This window comes from Mizuhopecten yessoensis, unplaced genomic scaffold, assembly GCF_002113885.1.
Source record: "Mizuhopecten yessoensis strain PY_sf001 unplaced genomic scaffold, ASM211388v2 scaffold10979, whole genome shotgun sequence".
NCBI lineage: Eukaryota > Metazoa > Mollusca > Bivalvia > Pectinida > Pectinidae > Mizuhopecten > Mizuhopecten yessoensis.
In genome coordinates, this window is record NW_018408817.1 from 1,060,443 (window position 1) to 1,081,647 (window position 21,205).

General features: G+C 34.3%; 1 protein-coding gene across 12 annotated transcripts in view; it reads left to right on the top strand.

Annotated features, from left to right (window-relative positions):
• Positions 1–21,205, top strand: part of LOC110464274 (nephrin-like) — a 376,492-nt gene that overhangs the window by 103,340 nt on the left and 251,947 nt on the right. For 11 of the 12 annotated variants that reach the window (XM_021519388.1, XM_021519399.1, XM_021519401.1 and 8 more), the window contains one exon: positions 4,000–4,054. The gene's annotated coding sequence lies outside the window, so the exon portion shown is untranslated. Of the gene's footprint in view, positions 1–1,842; positions 1,924–3,999; positions 4,055–21,205 lie in introns of those variants that run through there. The other variant, XM_021519393.1, reaches the window with a different exon arrangement.

Sequence of the window (21,205 nt, forward strand, 5' to 3'; positions counted from 1 at the left end):
TGTCATGGTAACGGGGGTTCTATAGTGAGTTACCAAGTAACTGTAACAGTTCTGTAGTTATAGTGTACCTGTCATGGTAACGGGGGTTCTATAGTGAGTTACCAAGTAACCGTAACAGTTCTGTAGTTATAGTGTACCTGTCACCGTAAGGGTTGTTCTCAGATTACCTGGTCACGGTAACTGTTGTTCTGTATTGGTCATGGTTCACTGTTTCCATGACTAATTGACATTTTGGTGTTGATAGATTCTGACAAGACCTACCCTGTATAATAGTTGAGTTACCTCACCTGTGTTGATATAGAGATGTGATCACTCTCGCCCCAGGTAATTACTCCGACACAGGTATACTTAGGGTAGCGTTGTGTAGGATGGAACGGCCATTAGCATTTTAACAATATCAGATGAAAGGTGAGAGGTCGTATATCTTGATCACAATAATTTCAGTTTAAACTTTGAAATGGATTACAAAATCATACGGATGTATTAACATTTTCAAACAAATTCAAAATTCTAATGTTACTCCGTGACCTTTAACCTTTTCAAATTTGAAGTATAGGTTACGTGTGTGTCGTAAAAATGGGATATAAAGTGGTGTAATCTATTTGAATGCAGATGTGGATACAAAAATTGAATATTTTATAACTGAGAGGTGACTCATACATTGAGTATATGGGATCTAACACTTGTGATTTCTGTCAATGTGGGCACAGAATGGTACAGACTTGGTGTCAGAAAGGTAAAGAAAAACACAGGTTCATATTCTTAAAGGTTGAAAGGTGCCGTGTACTTTAAGTGGTTTTCAATTTTGAAGAGTTCCTGCCGATGAGTAAATATTTAATGTGTTTAAAAAGATTTTTCATTAACAAAATGTACCTTAAGTAACGTACTGGTTAAAAGGAAGTTAGAAAAAGTATCAGATTAGATCATTAAAACATTCACAAGTGGAACTCTTATATTTGTGAAAGCATATTTGGTTCACATTGTAATAAAGTATGTATGGTATGTAAATTCTGGATGCAGCTAATAACCTGCTGCTGTTTCACTTTGTAACATAAATTTGTATTGATTATACTTCAAATATTAAAGTTGAAATTTTTATATTACAATTTATTCATCACAAAAATGTGTGTAGGTTGCAAATTGAAGGTTCCAATGCTATGCCTACTGTGTTATTTTCAATAGAAAGATAACACTTTGTTTATGGTGTATACAGAAAACGTGAAATTTGAAATTAATAAAGAAAACGAGGCAGACATCAGATATTTTTTTATTTCACCACCCCTTTGAGGTAAACATAACAGTTATAAAAGTTGGTTTGCTATAAAAAGGAACCAACATAAGGGATAATTAAGATGTGAAAAGATCACAGCTTTATAGCTCTCAAGAGGATACACAAAAGTTGATAAAATTTTGTGTCCTAGTGGAGAGAAAATTCGATAAGAATTGACAGAGGTTTACCGTTCTCTAAGGAAGCTGTTGTGAGGATGGTATGAAAGGTAATAATAGTTGTAGTACGTTTGACGCTAGCAGTTATTTGTATACGACTATTGAGAAGTTTGAAAAGTTGTAAAACTTAAATAGCTGTTACAAGGATAGAATTCTTTCTCTTGTTCGGCAGTATAAATCAATGACTACCCTCCATGTAAAGATTTGTTTGAGCAGCGTGGTATCTGTAAATGCTGCAACAGGCAAGCTCCCTGCTGATAAGTAGACTGCAGATTGTATGCTGTATATCATGATGACATTTTGTATAACACATTGATTCACTTCGGGGATACAATGTCTTGATGACGGACTTTCACCTGAACTATTTGACGTCACAACTTGTGAAGATATGATTTTTCCTGTGTGGATGTGTGGATTGACTTTATGATTTTACCTGTGTGGATTGACTTTGAAGACACTAAATCCCTCAGAACACAGGTAAGGTATTCTGGGATGGTCACTAGGTACAGTAACACCTGTCGATAGTGATTTTACATTTAGTAAAAACATTGTCACTGTCGTATATGTAGTGTATACCTGTCTTTAAAAACTTTGTCTACCTGTAACACAGGTAAGGGTGTCTGAGATGGACAGTGTACAGTAAACTCTGTCTATAGTGACCGACTTACTATGAAGTAATATTATTGTCTTTGTTATCTGTGTAGTGTATACCTGTCCATAAAGACTTGGTTTACCTGTAATACACCGGTAAGGGATTCCATGACTGGCTCAAGATCTATATACAGTAAAACGTGTCCAGTTACTTTATCTATCTGTAGAACACAGGTAAGGGAGGCGGTTATTGTCACTGTGTACATTAAAACCTGTCGACAGTGACTTTCTTTATGGGTAGTGATATTATTGTCACTGTTTCATTCGTAGTATATACCTGTCTTTAAAGACTTTGTCGACTTTTTAAGCAGGTAAAGGAATAACAGATCGACTTTCAAAACTGGTAAGGGATTCCGTTATTTTGTTTTGATAAAATAAAACCTCTATAATGACTTTTTCCTCCTATGGAATACAGTTAACAGATTCTGTGATGGTCACTGTATACAGTAAACCCTGTCCATGTAAACTTTCTCCACGGTAGAACACAGGTAAGGGAGGCTGTTTTTGTTTCTCCACCGGTAGAACACAGGTAAGGGAGGCTGTTTTTGTGTACAGTTAAACCTGTCTACAGACTTGACTTTTTTCACTGTGATACCATTGTCAATAAAACCTGTATATGGTGGCTTTCTCAGACTGTAGATCATTGCCATTCTTTGAGACACCAACATACAGACATACAAGGGTGTTTGTGGATAGCATTGTATTTCAGCTGAATGTTTATCTTGTATGGAACCATCCACATGTAAGATATGATGTATCGTGTGCTTTATTGATTAAGAGCAGGAGAGTTGATTGCAATACATGAAGTTTACCTGTATGTCTCTCACCTGTTCGTGGTTTATTGATTACGATCGCTGTCATTCCTCAGGTGTTTACCTGTCCGTCAATCTCCCTCTCGCGGAGGAAACCCTAATTAGTTAATCGAGTGTATCATTACCTTGTCATTACCAATCTACTTTGATGACCGTTTGTTGTGGATAGCTGTAGGGATGATGTCAATATGTCATCGTTAGCGCTTTAGTTAGATGCTGAGGATGTCCGCTCAAACCTACAGTGAAGTATTAAAGCTGGATAATGTGGCACTTATGTCCGATCTAAAGTAAAATCTTCTCACGGAAAAATATAAGTGCATGCTGGTTAACGTAAGATTTTTTTTTTTAAAGATTATTTAGTAGATATTCTTTTTTTCTTTCTTGATGTTTGACATATATCTTTCACAAGTGGGATAAATATCTTCATGCATGCCGTGAGTGAAAATATAATTAATTAAGCAATGAATATTTTTGAAAATGCTATGGTCCAATAAAACACATTGCTATTGATGACAAAATGTGTGTTATAGGACCATAATAATATTCATTATTTATATTTACATTTTGATAGAGTAGTTCTGCTTTATTTGGATATTTTGAACATTTTTTAAATAGCAAATTAAGTGTTGACAACAATGAAATTGATGACGTCACAATAGAGAATGTTGTTATAGTCTGATAACAACATTTGCTTTCTCAATGCATTGCAACGGAAGGGTGCATAGCAACTGTAAATATAAAATATTTAACTTACATTTGAAATAAGAATATTATCATCATGAAACTAAGAATATTTAATGTAACAAATTTAACGTAAGTACAATTACAAAACACTTCTACACTAATTTTAATCATGTTAAGATTACTTTCCTGACTCTCTGCTCTACCTAACAATGTGTTGATAATCCCTCTATCCCTATGGCATGCAGACTAGGCAGTCACAGAATTCCTTCTTGCCTCGATTTTTTTCCTTCTTTCTGAAGTGATAATGAAACATTATCACCCGTAAAGAGCACATACGTTTTTACAGATCCGCCCAGAATATTGTTGTCTGTCATCTCGTTAAACGAAGCCTTTGTGTTTTTTGCAGGTTTAGAAAGCAGGGACATTGAGGAGAGTGGTTGGTGCCACATGATATCATTAAGGTAAGACTTAAGTACCTAGTATTACGGCCTTATGTTTAATGGACAATCATTTCCCTCCTAGTGCAGAGTAGCTAATTGTAGGTAATTGGTAAGCACCGTCATTATCGGCTCTGGAGCTAAAATTGTCACAGTGGGGCTCATTTGACACCTTTACACCAATCTGCTCGCAAGAACAGGAAAATTCAGTCATTTATGTAAAGCGTGTATCAGAAAATATTCCAAGTATTTTCGTTAATGTTTTTATATGCCTGTCTAACAGAAAAGGCAGAAGTCTATCAAAAAAACAACCTCTCCCAACGTGTAAAATACATTTCTGAAGAGTCGATTCTCTTCTGTTTGTACATTGAATAAGTTGTAGATATTTCTCCAGATATTCTCTTTGCTTGGTATTTCTAGTTTAAATAATAGCTACTCTTAAAGACATATCTACATGGTGTTTTGAATTTCAGGGCAAATTAATAATGTTTGTTTTAAAAGGACTCTAAAATGAAGTCTAATTTAAAAAAAAAAACAGAACTTTTAATATGAAGTCGATAAAATTAACCCTGAAGGGACATTAGGATGGGATCTGCTAAAAGAAATAAAAAACAGATTGGAGTGGTTTAAAACAATTCACCGACCCTTTCCTATGAGGTGCTTTCTCTGCTGTCATTATAAAGACTACACAAATCACGCCTGTATAATGGTACACTCAGCAGTAATGCACAAACATGCAATAGTTCCACTTGGAGATCCCTGTAGGATTAAAGGATTACGGTACCATACTCCCATAAATTCTGTATGTCCAAAATAACACTTAAGATTGACATCTTTTCAGTTGTTCTTTCAGATGAATTATATAAACCATAAGATTGTAGAATATATAGGAATAAGTTGAGATATATAGGATCTTACATGAGTTTTCATTTCATATGAGATTTATGAAGGGAGTCTTAGAATTTTTCAATTGAGCGAGTCTCTGGCAAGCTAAAATGAAAAATTTGTGACGAGTCTCATAAATTTCATATGAAATGAAACGAGTGTAAGATCCTGTTTATCACATAATCAGGATTTGTGGCATTTATTCGTGTAAAACGACAATTTTCATGCAACCTTGAAATGTAAAAAGACACCATTTTGACTCCACTGCGTCAGTCTGCGATAGGTCATATATCATCGGTTAATACGCAAAAAAATATGCCATGAGTATATTCACTCGGTACATTATGTGATAAAATTATATTCACTGATTGAAAATAGGGAGAGTTTGCAAATATTCAGTACTGCAATAATAATCCATGGTGTGTCTTCTTTGATTATGATGCTTTAAAAAGAAATTCAAAACTATAGCTGCTAATGATATGGAAAAGCCAATGAATCTTCCCAAAAGATACTTGAGGAGCATCTTCTAAATGAAGCGGTGCTATCTATGATGTGTTGATTGGTATTTGAACAATTTGTTAGAGCAAGATGCTGTTTTGTGAAATTTTGTACAAGGAATGTTTTGGGGAAAATTGCACATATTGTATAGATGACGTCCAAACAAGATTGCTGACAAGCAAGAATCTGATATGAATGATATCTTAGACATGCTCCATGAGTGAATACCAAGGATACGGGAACAACAAGATGGCACACAAACGGATCTCTAGTTTGGTTGATATCTTAGATATGGTTTGTAGAGCAAATGAAAGTCATCTCGACACACAGCCTGACACGATACTGGCCTTGGAGGAAACCCTATGTTGTGTGGTGCTTGATCAGTTTTTCCAAACCATTTACTCAAAAGTGTTATTACTTGATGGTCGGTAACTATCCCGATAAAGAATCAAGTGGAAGCCAGATTTTCCTTTGGTCCGGAGATTATCTCTACGTATTGGTCCATGTGAAACGCCACTCATTGCGAAAGACCGAAAATAATCCTTTATAAATGCTCCAGTCATTGACGGATCATTGTGGATGTTCGGTCTGCCGACGTCGCCAATCAGCGATGAATAAACCTTAAGTACATATATGGAAGATTGGCAAGTGATCGACTGAACGGTCTGTGGTATGGCTTCTGATGAGGGGAGATAATTGTGTATAGCTTTATCAGGGGAGGTAATAGATTGTTCAGAAAGGGAGATAATTGAATATACTGTTGATGAGGTTAGGTAATTGTCTGGTGATTAAAATTTTGACACTATACAGTGAAGATTGATCCGAAGTATAACCTGTCTTTACAGAATCCGACGTTTTTTGGAGCTGGCTGTCACAGGATTGTAAAATCCTAATTTTGTCAGAATAAATCTATGTATCTATGTATAACATAACTATTGCCTTGGATGCTCAGTAATTTGGGAAAATTAAATTACTGTAGAACCCTTCAAGTAATTTGGAAAAATAAAAATTACTGTAGAACCCTTCAGGTAATTTGGGAAAATAAAAATTACTGTAGAACCCTTCAGGTAATTTGGGAAAATAAAAATTACTGTAGAACCCTTCCAAATTCTCCAAAAACAGTTATGACATATTGTAAATTGGTAATTTATAGAAAAGAAATTGGACGCTCAGACTAGAATCAGGAAAGTGGTGACTATAAGGGATGGGGCAGTTTACAGATGACTTATTGTAATACATTACCATTCTGTCCTAGTGATTATTGCTCTGAATATGCAGGCTTATACATAACGATATTTCATGGATAATAGTTTATGATATTAGTTGTTCAGCAATATACCAGACTTGATTTCAAGGGGAGTTAATTGTTTTATTGATTAAAAAGTTTTGGGATATTTCGCAGATTGACCCTGAAGAATAATTTTTAGACAAAAAACAAAACTTATTAAGCCATTGAATAACATGTGAGTACTTTGGTGTATTATGACTTTCCTGTAAAAATATTATGGCTACATAAAATTTTAATTGGATTCGGGATCACATTTCACGAGAAAATGTCTTTCAGAAAACAGATTGGAAGTAAAGCAATTAATGTGTACCATTAAGGTGATGTAGAGATAGGAGAAACAATTGTTAAAAATGAACACCTACAAATAAAAGATACATAGACTGAAATTGGTACAAAAAGACACATTTTCTCCTCCATTTTGGGACTAAACAGCTGTGACATGGCCTATACAAATAACAATATTGGAATATCTGGTGGAGATATGGGTTGTCCCATGAATGTCACGCTGAATGCCCACATCAATAGATCGCAGTGCTGAGAACAAAAGCCTGCAATAACGATAACTTGAGTGTCAGGAATCGTCTGTGCCCGGATCTACCAATATTAATAGTTATTTGAATGCTGGGAAATTGTAACTGCTAGTTATGACACACACATCTTTTTTTACGTGTGATTGCAAAGATGATGGATTTCGTTTCGTAGCGTTTACAGTATACGGCAACAACAGTAAACATGTGAAGATCAAGACAGTTCGGTGGGGAAGTGATCTATATATGAATGAACATCACATCGAGACCCAAGGTTTAAAGCTTCTCAGTGACCCTGATGTGGTTCTGTGATCTGTAGCAGTGGACTATGTCATGATCTATAGGTATTTGGTAAATAATGCATCATGTTTAATGTGACCTTGGAAGAACGGTACGGAAACGGCACAGTTGGAAACTGTTCATTTCAATTTGATTTTGTGTTTTCAAATGAATGTTTTGTTGATGTGAGGACTCTGTTAAAGGAATGAGAGGGCTCATACAAGTGTCATTACGTACGATGTGTTCATTGAAGCCTCGTATTGTCCATTTGCAGAATAAAGCATTTTACTCAGATATGGAGAAACGTGTTATTTTAAATAGAAACTTCAAAGATATAATGTATAATACACATCAGTAAAGCATTATTTCTTCTAATTATCGTAAAACCAACGTTTTCTATAATTGTAATGCTTTGAAACGCTGAAGAAACAGGGATTTGTGGAAGTTAATCGTAGCATTAACTGGATGAGGCGTCACTAAAGGTGACGGAAATGGGAAGAGTGAAAGCCAGTGGAAACCATATAATATTTTAATGTTTAGCAAATAGGGCCCCAAGCTCTGGAGATGTTAGGGCAGTAATGTACTCGTAAGTGTCTTGGAATGTGTGCCAGGGATTGGTGTAAAAATTAATATTCAAAATCAGAATAAATAATCTCGATTATAGAAATAAGCTACTCACATTTTCTTGTAAAAAAATATATATTTATTTCATAGAACAGATCATGCTACAACATATTTCACCCTACTATTTAGTCAAGAACTTATCATACTACAACATATTTCACCCTACTATTTAGTCATGAAAAGATCATACTACAACATATTTCACCCTACTATTTAGTCAAGAAAAGATCACACTACAACATATTTCACCCTACTATTTAGTCAAGAACAGATCATACTACAACATATTTCACCCTACTATTTAGTCAAGAACAGATCATACTACAACATATTTCACCCTACTATTTAGTCAAGAACAGATCATACTACAACATATTTCACCCTACTATTTAGTCAAGAACAGATCATACTACAACATATTTCACCCTACTATTTAGTCAAGAACAGATCATACTACAACATATTTCACCCTACTATTTAGTCAAGAACAGATCATACTACAACATATTTCACCCTACTATTTAGTCAAGAACAGATCATACTACAACATATTTCACCCTACTATTTAGTCAAGAACAGATCATACTACAACATATTTCACCCTACTATTTAGTCAAGAACAGATCATACTACAACATATTTCACCCTACTATTTAGTCAAGAACAGATCATACTACAACATATTTCACCCTACTATTTAGTCAAGAACAGATCATACTACAACATATTTCACCCTACTATTTAGTCAAGAACAGATCATACTACAACATATTTCACCCTACTATTTAGTCAAGAACAGATCATACTACAACATATTTCACCCTACTATTTAGTCAAGAACAGATCATACTACAACATATTTCACCCTACTATTTAGTCAAGAACAGATCATACTACAACATATTTCACCCTACTATTTAGTCAAGAACAGATCATACTACAACATATTTCACCCTACTATTTAGTCAAGAACAGATCATACTACAACATATTTCACCCTACTATTTAGTCAAGAACAGATCATACTACAACATATTTCACCCTACTATTTAGTCAAGAACAGATCATACTACAACATATTTCACCCTACTATTTAGTCAAGAACAGATCATACTACAACATATTTCACCCTACTATTTAGTCAAGAACAGATCATACTACAACATATTTCACCCTACTATTTAGTCAAGAACAGATCATACTACAACATATTTCACCCTACTATTTAGTCAAGAACAGATCATACTACAACATATTTCACCCTACTATTTAGTCAAGAACAGATCATACTACAACATATTTCACCCTACTATTTAGTCAAGAACAGATCATACTACAACATATTTCACCCTACTATTTAGTCAAGAACAGATCATACTACAACATATTTCACCCTACTATTTAGTCAAGAACAGATCATACTACAACATATTTCACCCTACTATTTAGTCAAGAACAGATCATACTACAACATATTTCACCCTACTATTTAGTCAAGAACAGATCATACTACAACATATTTCACCCTACTATTTAGTCAAGAACAGATCATACTACAACATATTTCACCCTACTATTTAGTCAAGAACAGATCATACTACAACATATTTCACCCTACTATTTAGTCAAGAACAGATCATACTACAACATATTTCACCCTACTATTTAGTCAAGAACAGATCATACTACAACATATTTCACCCTACTATTTAGTCAAGAACAGATCATACTACAACATATTTCACCCTACTATTTAGTCAAGAACAGATCATACTACAACATATTTCACCCTACTATTTAGTCAAGAACAGATCATACTACAACATATTTCACCCTACTATTTAGTCAAGAACAGATCATACTACAACATATTTCACCCTACTATTTAGTCAAGAACAGATCATACTACAACATATTTCACCCTACTATTTAGTCAAGAACAGATCATACTACAACATATTTCACCCTACTATTTAGTCAAGAACAGATCATACTACAACATATTTCACCCTACTATTTAGTCAAGAACAGATCATACTACAACATATTTCACCCTACTATTTAGTCAAGAACAGATCATACTACAACATATTTCACCCTACTATTTAGTCAAGAACAGATCATACTACAACATATTTCACCCTACTATTTAGTCAAGAACAGATCATACTACAACATATTTCACCCTACTATTTAGTCAAGAACAGATCATACTACAACATATTTCACCCTACTATTTAGTCAAGAACAGATCATACTACAACATATTTCACCCTACTATTTAGTCAAGAACAGATCATACTACAACATATTTCACCCTACTATTTAGTCAAGAACAGATCATACTACAACATATTTCACCCTACTATTTAGTCAAGAACAGATCATACTACAACATATTTCACCCTACTATTTAGTCAAGAACAGATCATACTACAACATATTTCACCCTACTATTTAGTCAAGAACAGATCATACTACAACATATTTCACCCTACTATTTAGTCAAGAACAGATCATACTACAACATATTTCACCCTACTATTTAGTCAAGAACAGATCATACTACAACATATTTCACCCTACTATTTAGTCAAGAACAGATCATACTACAACATATTTCACCCTACTATTTAGTCAAGAACAGATCATACTACAACATATTTCACCCTACTATTTAGTCAAGAACAGATCATACTACAACATATTTCACCCTACTATTTAGTCAAGAACAGATCATACTACAACATATTTCACCCTACTATTTAGTCAAGAACAGATCATACTACAACATATTTCACCCTACTATTTAGTCAAGAACAGATCATACTACAACATATTTCACCCTACTATTTAGTCAAGAACAGATCATACTACAACATATTTCACCCTACTATTTAGTCAAGAACAGATCATACTACAACATATTTCACCCTACTATTTAGTCAAGAACAGATCATACTACAACATATTTCACCCTACTATTTAGTCAAGAACAGATCATACTACAACATATTTCACCCTACTATTTAGTCAAGAACAGATCATACTACAACATATTTCACCCTACTATTTAGTCAAGAACAGATCATACTACAACATATTTCACCCTACTATTTAGTCAAGAACAGATCATACTACAACATATTTCACCCTACTATTTAGTCAAGAACAGATCATACTACAACATATTTCACCCTACTATTTAGTCAAGAACAGATCATACTACAACATATTTCACCCTACTATTTAGTCAAGAACAGATCATACTACAACATATTTCACCCTACTATTTAGTCAAGAACAGATCATACTACAACATATTTCACCCTACTATTTAGTCAAGAACAGATCATACTACAACATATTTCACCCTACTATTTAGTCAAGAACAGATCATACTACAACATATTTCACCCTACTATTTAGTCAAGAACAGATCATACTACAACATATTTCACCCTACTATTTAGTCAAGAACAGATCATACTACAACATATTTCACCCTACTATTTAGTCAAGAACAGATCATACTACAACATATTTCACCCTACTATTTAGTCAAGAACAGATCATACTACAACATATTTCACCCTACTATTTAGTCAAGAACAGATCATACTACAACATATTTCACCCTACTATTTAGTCAAGAACAGATCATACTACAACATATTTCACCCTACTATTTAGTCAAGAACAGATCATACTACAACATATTTCACCCTACTATTTAGTCAAGAACAGATCATACTACAACATATTTCACCCTACTATTTAGTCAAGAACAGATCATACTACAACATATTTCACCCTACTATTTAGTCAAGAACAGATCATACTACAACATATTTCACCCTACTATTTAGTCAAGAACAGATCATACTACAACATATTTCACCCTACTATTTAGTCAAGAACAGATCATACTACAACATATTTCACCCTACTATTTAGTCAAGAACAGATCATACTACAACATATTTCACCCTACTATTTAGTCAAGAACAGATCATACTACAACATATTTCACCCTACTATTTAGTCAAGAACAGATCATACTACAACATATTTCACCCTACTATTTAGTCAAGAACAGATCATACTACAACATATTTCACCCTACTATTTAGTCAAGAACAGATCATACTACAACATATTTCACCCTACTATTTAGTCAAGAACAGATCATACTACAACATATTTCACCCTACTATTTAGTCAAGAACAGATCATACTACAACATATTTCACCCTACTATTTAGTCAAGAACAGATCATACTACAACATATTTCACCCTACTATTTAGTCAAGAACAGATCATACTACAACATATTTCACCCTACTATTTAGTCAAGAACAGATCATACTACAACATATTTCACCCTACTATTTAGTCAAGAACATATCATACTACAACATATTTCACCCTACTATTTAGTCAAGAACAGATCATACTACAACATATTTCACCCTACTATTTAGTCAAGAACAGATCATACTACAACATATTTCACCCTACTATTTAGTCAAGAACAGATCATACTACAACATATTTCACCCTACTATTTAGTCAAGAACAGATCATACTACAACATATTTCACCCTACTATTTAGTCAAGAACAGATCATACTACAACATATTTCACCCTACTATTTAGTCAAGAACAGATCATACTACAACATATTTCACCCTACTATTTAGTCAAGAACAGATCATACTACAACATATTTCACCCTACTATTTAGTCAAGAACAGATCATACTACAACATATTTCACCCTACTATTTAGTCAAGAACAGATCATACTACAACATATTTCACCCTACTATTTAGTCAAGAACAGATCATACTACAACATATTTCACCCTACTATTTAGTCAAGAACAGATCATACTACAACATATTTCACCCTACTATTTAGTCAAGAACAGATCATACTACAACATATTTCACCCTACTATTTAGTCAAGAACAGATCATACTACAACATATTTCACCCTACTATTTAGTCAAGAACAGATCATACTACAACATATTTCACCCTACTATTTAGTCAAGAACAGATCATACTACAACATATTTCACCCTACTATTTAGTCAAGAACAGATCATACTACAACATATTTCACCCTACTATTTAGTCAAGAACAGATCATACTACAACATATTTCACCCTACTATTTAGTCAAGAACAGATCATACTACAACATATTTCACCCTACTATTTAGTCAAGAACAGATCATACTACAACATATTTCACCCTACTATTTAGTCAAGAACATATCATACTACAACATATTTCACCCTACTATTTAGTCATGAACAGATCATACTACAACATATTTCACCCTACTATTTAGTCATGAACAGATAATACTACAACATATTTCACCCTACTATTTAGTCAAGAACAGATCATACTACAACATATTTCACCCTACTATTTAGTGAAATAAGGATTATTGAACGTAAATTTTGGCCATTTACAGGTTTTGTCACTTTGTTTCTGTCCCCCTATGGAAAGTTATGAAAATATTTTGTAAGAATAAAAGGAATTTACAAGTAAAAAAATTGAAAAGATATCGCTTGAAGAAACCAGTCTTTGGATTAAGAGGGAAGATTTAGAAAGTAGGATGTGGAAACCACAGAATGAGCAACCTTTAGTCCTTTGTACGGTAGAGATTTTAATTATAGAAAAGGCTTGAGTGGATGGCTGTGGAGACTGACCATGGTCAGCTGAGTGTGACTGACCAGTGTTCTGGTCAGTGTCCGAGTCTGCCCAGTGTCCAGTCGATAACTCCAGTCTTAATTGACCACTACTGTCCAGCTGCCCTTGTTTTTAAAACCGATATTTCATTCTGGTTCTTGATAAGCTGGTCAAAACAGCCGATTATTGACAGCAATTAATTTGGACAGACCCAGTCGAAACTGTATTAAATCCTTCATGCACATCGATAAAATACTTTTTCTTGTACAATTCATTGATGACACATTTAATCTGATTCTCGTTAATTTTGCGGATTTGACATGCCGACTCGCTCCCTGACTGACACTGGACCAGACGGACAGCTCTTAAATTATGATTTCAGATCACCCCGAGTCAGCGGAAGAGATTTTCTGTAGACATGATTCGTTTTTCAAAAGGGACTGTTGTGTTGACGATATTGGATTTACAATAATTGATAGGCAATCGTATGGTGCCTTCCGTGGCGCAGATTAAATCATTGCGTCCCTAATATCACAGCTCCAGAATGCTTCCAACGGCCAGATACATTGATTTTCATGGCCTCAGATGTATTTCCGATCCCGTCTTGGAAGACGTTTGGGCACTTTGTTTGAGAATTTGGGTGGTGCGAGAGAGCCAGGGGGCGCTATCGTCCGGTCTACTCTGAAACGCGCAGACCGATTACATATTGGCATAGTGTCCTATTTGAACGATACATCATTCTTCAAATTTGATTTGTCAATGCCTTCAGATGTGTGCGGCATGGAATCGTGAATAAGAATACAGCACACTATGGTATGAAGTGATTGAGTTATCTATATTACATGTTATGTATAGACGGAGGATCATCGTGAATAACGCTTTCTTTATCAACATTCTTGGTGTAGTTGATACGTAACACAAATCAAATCTATTCAACAAAGCTAGGCTGTGCTATAGTGTTCATTTTAATAATTGTGTTAGACCCAGACTTTTAAACATGTGTTTTCTGTATATTAATAAGGCTACTAACAGCTGACTCCAACATGTAATTGTAAAAGGCTATTAACAGACTCTGACATGTTTTCTCTACTAACTAGGGAATATCCTCAAACATATTAACTCTGTATGAACTAGGTTAGTAACTGATTCCAACATATATTTTCTATATATACTAGGTTAGTTAAAGACTTCTACAAGTGTCCTCTGCTAACTGTGTTAGTGATCAGACTCATACACGTTAACTTCATACTACACTAGGTTAGAAACAAAGTCCTACATGTGTCCTCTGTGCTAACTGGGTTATATATTACAGTTGACTCAAACAAGTTAACTCTATACTAACTAGGTAAGTAAAATGACTCCAACATGTTAACTCTATACTAACTAGGTAAGTAAACATACTCAAACATGTTAACTCTATACTAACTATGTTAGTAAATAGACTCCAACATGTTAACTCTATACTAACTAGGTAAGTAAATAGACACCAGCATGTTAACTTTATACTAACTAGGTTAGTTAACATACTCAAACATGTTAACTCTATACTAACTAGGTTAGTAAATAGACTCCAACATGTCAACTTTATACTAACTAGGTTAGTAAATAGACTCCAACATGTTAACTCTATACTAACTAGGTTAGTAAATAGACTCCAACATGTTAACTTTATACTAACTAGGTTAGTAAACATACTCAAACATGTTAACTCTATACTAACTAGGTTAGTAAATAGACTCCAACATGTCAACTCTTTACTAACTAGGTTAGTAAACATACTCCAACATGTTAACTCTATACTAACTAAGTTAGTAAATAGACTCCAACATGTTAACTTTAAACTAACTAGGTTAGTAAACATACTCAAAAATGTTAACTCTATACTAACTAGGTAAGTAAACATACTGAAACATGTTAACTCTATACTAACTAGGTTATTAAATAGTCTCCAACATGTTAACTCTATACTAACTAGGTTAGTAAATAGACTCCAACATGTTAACTCTATACTAACTAGGTTAGTAAATAGACTCCAACATGTTAACTCTATACTAACTAGGTTAGTAAACATACTCAAACATGTTAACTCTATACTAACTAGGTAAGTAAACATACTGAAACATGTTAACTCTATACTAACTAGGTTATTAAATAGACTCCAACATGTTAACTCTATACTAACTAGGTTAGTAAACATACTCAAACATGTTAACTCTATACTAACTAGGTAAGTAAACATACTGAAACATGTTAACTCTATACTAACTAGGTTATTAAATAGTCTCCAACATGTTAACTCTATACTAACTAGGTTAGTAAATAGACTCCAACATGTTAACTTTAAACTAACTAGGTTAGTAAACATACTCAAACATGTTAACTTTATACTAACTAGGTAAGAAAACAGACTCAAACACGTTTACCCCATACTACAATAGGTAGAAACAAACTCCTTGATGTGTCCTCTTCGCTAACTGGGTTAGTAAACAGACTCAAACATGTTAACTCCATACTAACAAGGGAAGTAAAAAGACTCCAACAGGTTAACTATATACTAACTAGGTAAGTAAACATACTGAAACATGTTAACTCTATACTAACTAGGTTAGTAAATAAACTCCAACATGTCAACTCTTTACTAACTAGGTTAATCATACTCCAACATGTTAACTTTATACTAACTAGGTAAGTAAATAGACTCCAACATGTTAACTTTATACTAACTAGGTTAGTAAACATACTCAAACATGTTAACTCTATACTAACTATGTAAGTAAACAGACTCAAACACGTTTACTCCATACTACAATAGGTAGAAACAAACTCCTTGATGTGTCCTCTTCGCTAACTGGGTTAGTAAACATACTCAAACATGTTAACTCTATACTAACTAGGTAAGTAAACAGACTCAAACATGTTAACTCCATACTACAATAAGTTAGAAACAAACACCTACATGTGTCCTCTTTGCTAACTGGGTTAGTAAACATACTCAAACATGTTAACTCTATACTAACTAGGTAAGTAAACAGACTCAAACATGTTAACTCCATACTACAAAAGGTTAGAAACAAACTCCTACATGTGTCCTCTTTGCTAACTTGGTTAGTAAACAGATTCCAACATCTTTACTCTATACTAACTAGTATAGGTTAGTAAACAGACTTAAACATGTTAACTCTAAACCAACTAGGTTAGTAAACAGACTCAAACAAGTTAACTCTATGCTAACGAGGTTAGTACCTTGTGATATATAAGATAAATGAACACTTCTTTAACCTTTGTCCTCCAGTGTATTCCATGTTACATAGTCTACAGCCACTTTAGGATTGAAGTCTACAGCCACTTTAGGATTGAAGTCTACAGGCACTTTAGGATTGAAGTCTATTCTGACTTGAACACAGTGTAAATTGACAATTTGGATGTCTTTTTAGATCCATTAAAAGCTGTGCACATACTTTGTGGTTTCAACATGTGTAAATCAAGTCAATTCTGCCGAAGGTATAACCTTACACTGCTAATAGTGCAAACCGGGGGGCGATACAAGGTAGTCCATCTTTGTAGAAAATGTCATTGCTATTTCCATAGCAACTGCCGTTATCAAATTCAGCTATTGTTAAATGAATTTTGTAGAAGCAAGTCTTTAGATGACAGATACATTACGGAGAGTTTAAGCTTGTTACGGACGCAGACTATGACGTCGGCTTTAAAACGTTGATCCACCAGGTCAGGAGTTTGAGGACTATTACGATGGATTTGATAGGGCATGCTTGTGCTATACTTATTGGGCCGTGTACCTATCAATGTGTCTGACTGACTTGTAATCCAGATTGATCGCACCAGTATACACCTAGCTTTGCCACTACATTGGCTTCTTATTCAAAAATAGTGAAATGACATTTAGAAAAAATTCTGTTGAAAATTGATTCAAAGGTCAAAAGCTTGAATTTAAAATGTGATTACTTAAACAAAATGGGGTTTGTTACAGTTTTAACTATTCAGGGAACAGTTTTTTTTGTAATTTGAAAGAAAACAACTTATGAGCAAATTTGTTAAGTAATGAATGTTCTAAGCATTAAAGATACATTGCTATGACGACCTATTAGAGAGAGTCAGATTCACAATATATGAAAAATAAAACTCTTTTCAGGATATATTTTTGTAAAGGTTATTTTCAGATAAAAACATTTCCAATGATGTTTTTCTTCTGACATGGTAATAAAAAGTTTAGCACTATAAGAGGATATTCGATAAATCCTTTTTTTTCAGTGAACATATCTTCCATTATTATATAGGTGACAGATTTATAAGTTCCCTTGCACTTCTGTAATAAAGCTGATTCAGGGGTTTCAGATCTTGGTATTTAAACACGATCATCATGTCGGTGATGGGAAGATTTAAAAGAATAGAGAGTCATCTCCTACATGTGGCCTGCAGTAGTGGATTGATTTCGTTTGCCTCCGATCTGTAATCACCTTAGGTTTATTGTAGTCTCTTTCACCTGTAAATATGACTGATGTCCCTACAGAATGCAGTAATGCAGGTCCAGAAGTGAACGGTGCTACTCCACTTCATCAGCAATATCACAGTACAACAGCATACTGTTAATGTCCCCAGCTGGTTTGTGACTATTAACCCTTTCACCCCTATGTAACTTTAGTAGACTCTACCATGCATTGCTATGGAGGGGTCCATTATGGTCTACAGTGGTGAAAAGGTTAAATAAATGCCTAGCATATCCCATTGTAGGATCATAAAGGCAGTCCTTGCTTTGACTATTTTTGTTGCAACAACCTTTTGATAGAGTTATTGCCCTTTTTGTGCCTTGTCATTATGATTTTTGTTTCCACCACTCCTTCTAAATTTCTTGATTGATTTTCATGAAACTTTTCACTCTTAATCAGTTCATCACACAGTTGTGTACATCAGTTTTCAACATGAATGGTATTACTTATTTTACTTTAACCAAAATTTCATCTTTTTGTGATGATGATGTGGCGGAGGAGGGTATTAAATAGTCTGAGAATTACAATCATAGTATAAAAAGTTGTCTATTTATGCAGAAATTGACTGCATGACTATCTGCCCCTAGGTTTCTTTCATAAAGAAGTTTCCAGCTGCAATTTCTACTAGCTTATCTCCCCCTAGTTCCCGGACATCCAAGTGATTTTATTATTTTTTTTTGGGGGGGGGGGATTCAGTGTTGAAGGGACGGGGGCCAGTCTATAGCCGAAAAGACCATGTAAACTTTGTTTAACATACATGAGGAGTGTATTACAAGCATGAGTTGACCTCTAGTTATATACCGTATTGNGGGGCCAGTCTATTGCCGAAAAGACCATGTAAACTTTGTTTAACATAAATGAGGAGTTGAGTGTATTACAAGCATGAGTTGACCTCTAGTTATATACCGTATTGGTAATCACCACGTGTGTGGTTTCTGGATAGTAACGTTATCCTGGTTTATCTGTTATGATCCCTAATGTGTATTGACTGTCATTTACAGATGTGTAGATTATGTACAGAGCTCTGTAAAGTAATATAAATATCAGTCAGGGTAATATATTTTATACCAGATGGTAGAAAAGGAGAATGCAAAAAACTGAAGATGAATATTTCTAACGAATCAATTAAAAATCGTTCGAAATGTACTAATTGGACATAATTTTTTATCAGTGCAGATGTGGATGTGTTTATGTAGCAATCCAGACTACTTCCAGAAACTGAATATTCAATCGGCATCTTTGAGATTTACTAACCATATGTATAAGTTTGATAAAACCAGAACTGCATCTGATGGAGGACTTAAGACCTCGGGCGGTGACACTGTGGTATTCATACACCAGAACATGTGGTTTAATTCACTTTCCTCATTGCACTGAATTCTCATTTAGCATCAGGTACTAGGCTGTTCACTGCAGAGAGCCAGGGCACTTCTGGGCTGTGGTACTGTGTTTCGAGTGACACTTGGCAGGGATGATTCACACATTTTATAGTCTTCAGGATTGAAATTTAAAAAGTTCAAATTTTGAATTCATGAATCATGTAGTGGATTTTCAGAGTTAAATGTCAGTGTTTTCCATTGAGACGGAGTTGCTTGTTTGATTTAGATAGGTGTGTTGTTGATTAGCTCGTGGTCATGTGATGCATCTATGACACTCTCCACGTTCATTGTCACGCTATTAATATCCTCAAGTGCTTTTAACAGAAATTACTTCAATTTCTAAAGATATGCATTTTATAGTGAATTTGAGAAGAAAATCAATGGATTTCAATATCGTGAAATTATTTAATTAAATTTACATTCTTATGTATAAGACAGAATGAACCCCATCTATTCTCCCACACTTCCTGCGTACATTCCTGTTATTACACGGGAAAAGATTATTAGAGCTGAGGGTTTTGCACCAATACTCACAGGAATGGGAGATAAACCTGTCTTTGCTTACCTAAAGAAAAGACAGCTTTTTGATAAAAACAGCTTATTCGGAAAATATCACTATCACGTCTTCACTTGATTTAGTGAAACCAGAGTATTGGTGTGCCGAATGGGATAGAAAAGTGTGAGAGAAAAATGTTTGAGTACAGAATACACAGAGGTCTGATTAAGCACGATGTCAGAACAATCAGGCCAGATTAGACACTTTTCACTTAACCCTTAGGCTGCTACATTGATTTCTATGTAAACGGACACCACTGCTGAATTAATTATTGAAATTTATTTTAATTTACTTGATTTTTCAAATGTGCATAAAAAATTGTTCGTTGTTGTCCCTAGTTTATATTAACGTTTTCAATTCTAAAGTTGCTTCAGTATTTACCTGTACAGGTGGTAATAAAGGTAAGAAAATGTGAAACTTTTAATTAATCGGATTTAAGCAAGAGGAAGATCAATTTAAAATTATTTTCGTCCGTAAATGTGATTGGCAAATGATAACAGAGATTATAAACTTCATTTTTGACATAAGACGCTGTATATTTACACGGAGATTCTCAGGTAAAAAGGTCAAGTATTTCGTCAAGAATTGCATGTGATTTGCTACAGGTTTCAGGTCGCCATTAAATAAATTTACTGTCACAGTCGGCATATAAATATATATCTTAGCTACGGTCTAGTTTATAATTAAGTCACCGATAAAAAGTTTGAAGAAATAAATCGGCTCAAAACGTATCAATGTCAATGTTCAATTCGGCCCTACCTGCAGACGACATGTGCGCCTCGGTCCGCCGATATTTTCCTGTTTGCGTAGAGCACAAAGCCGTTTACTGGAAAGTTACATATTATGTAACACCGAAGTATTTCCACATCAACCATGCCAAACCCTTCAAAACCTTTATTATCATCGTAGGTGACGATGGAGA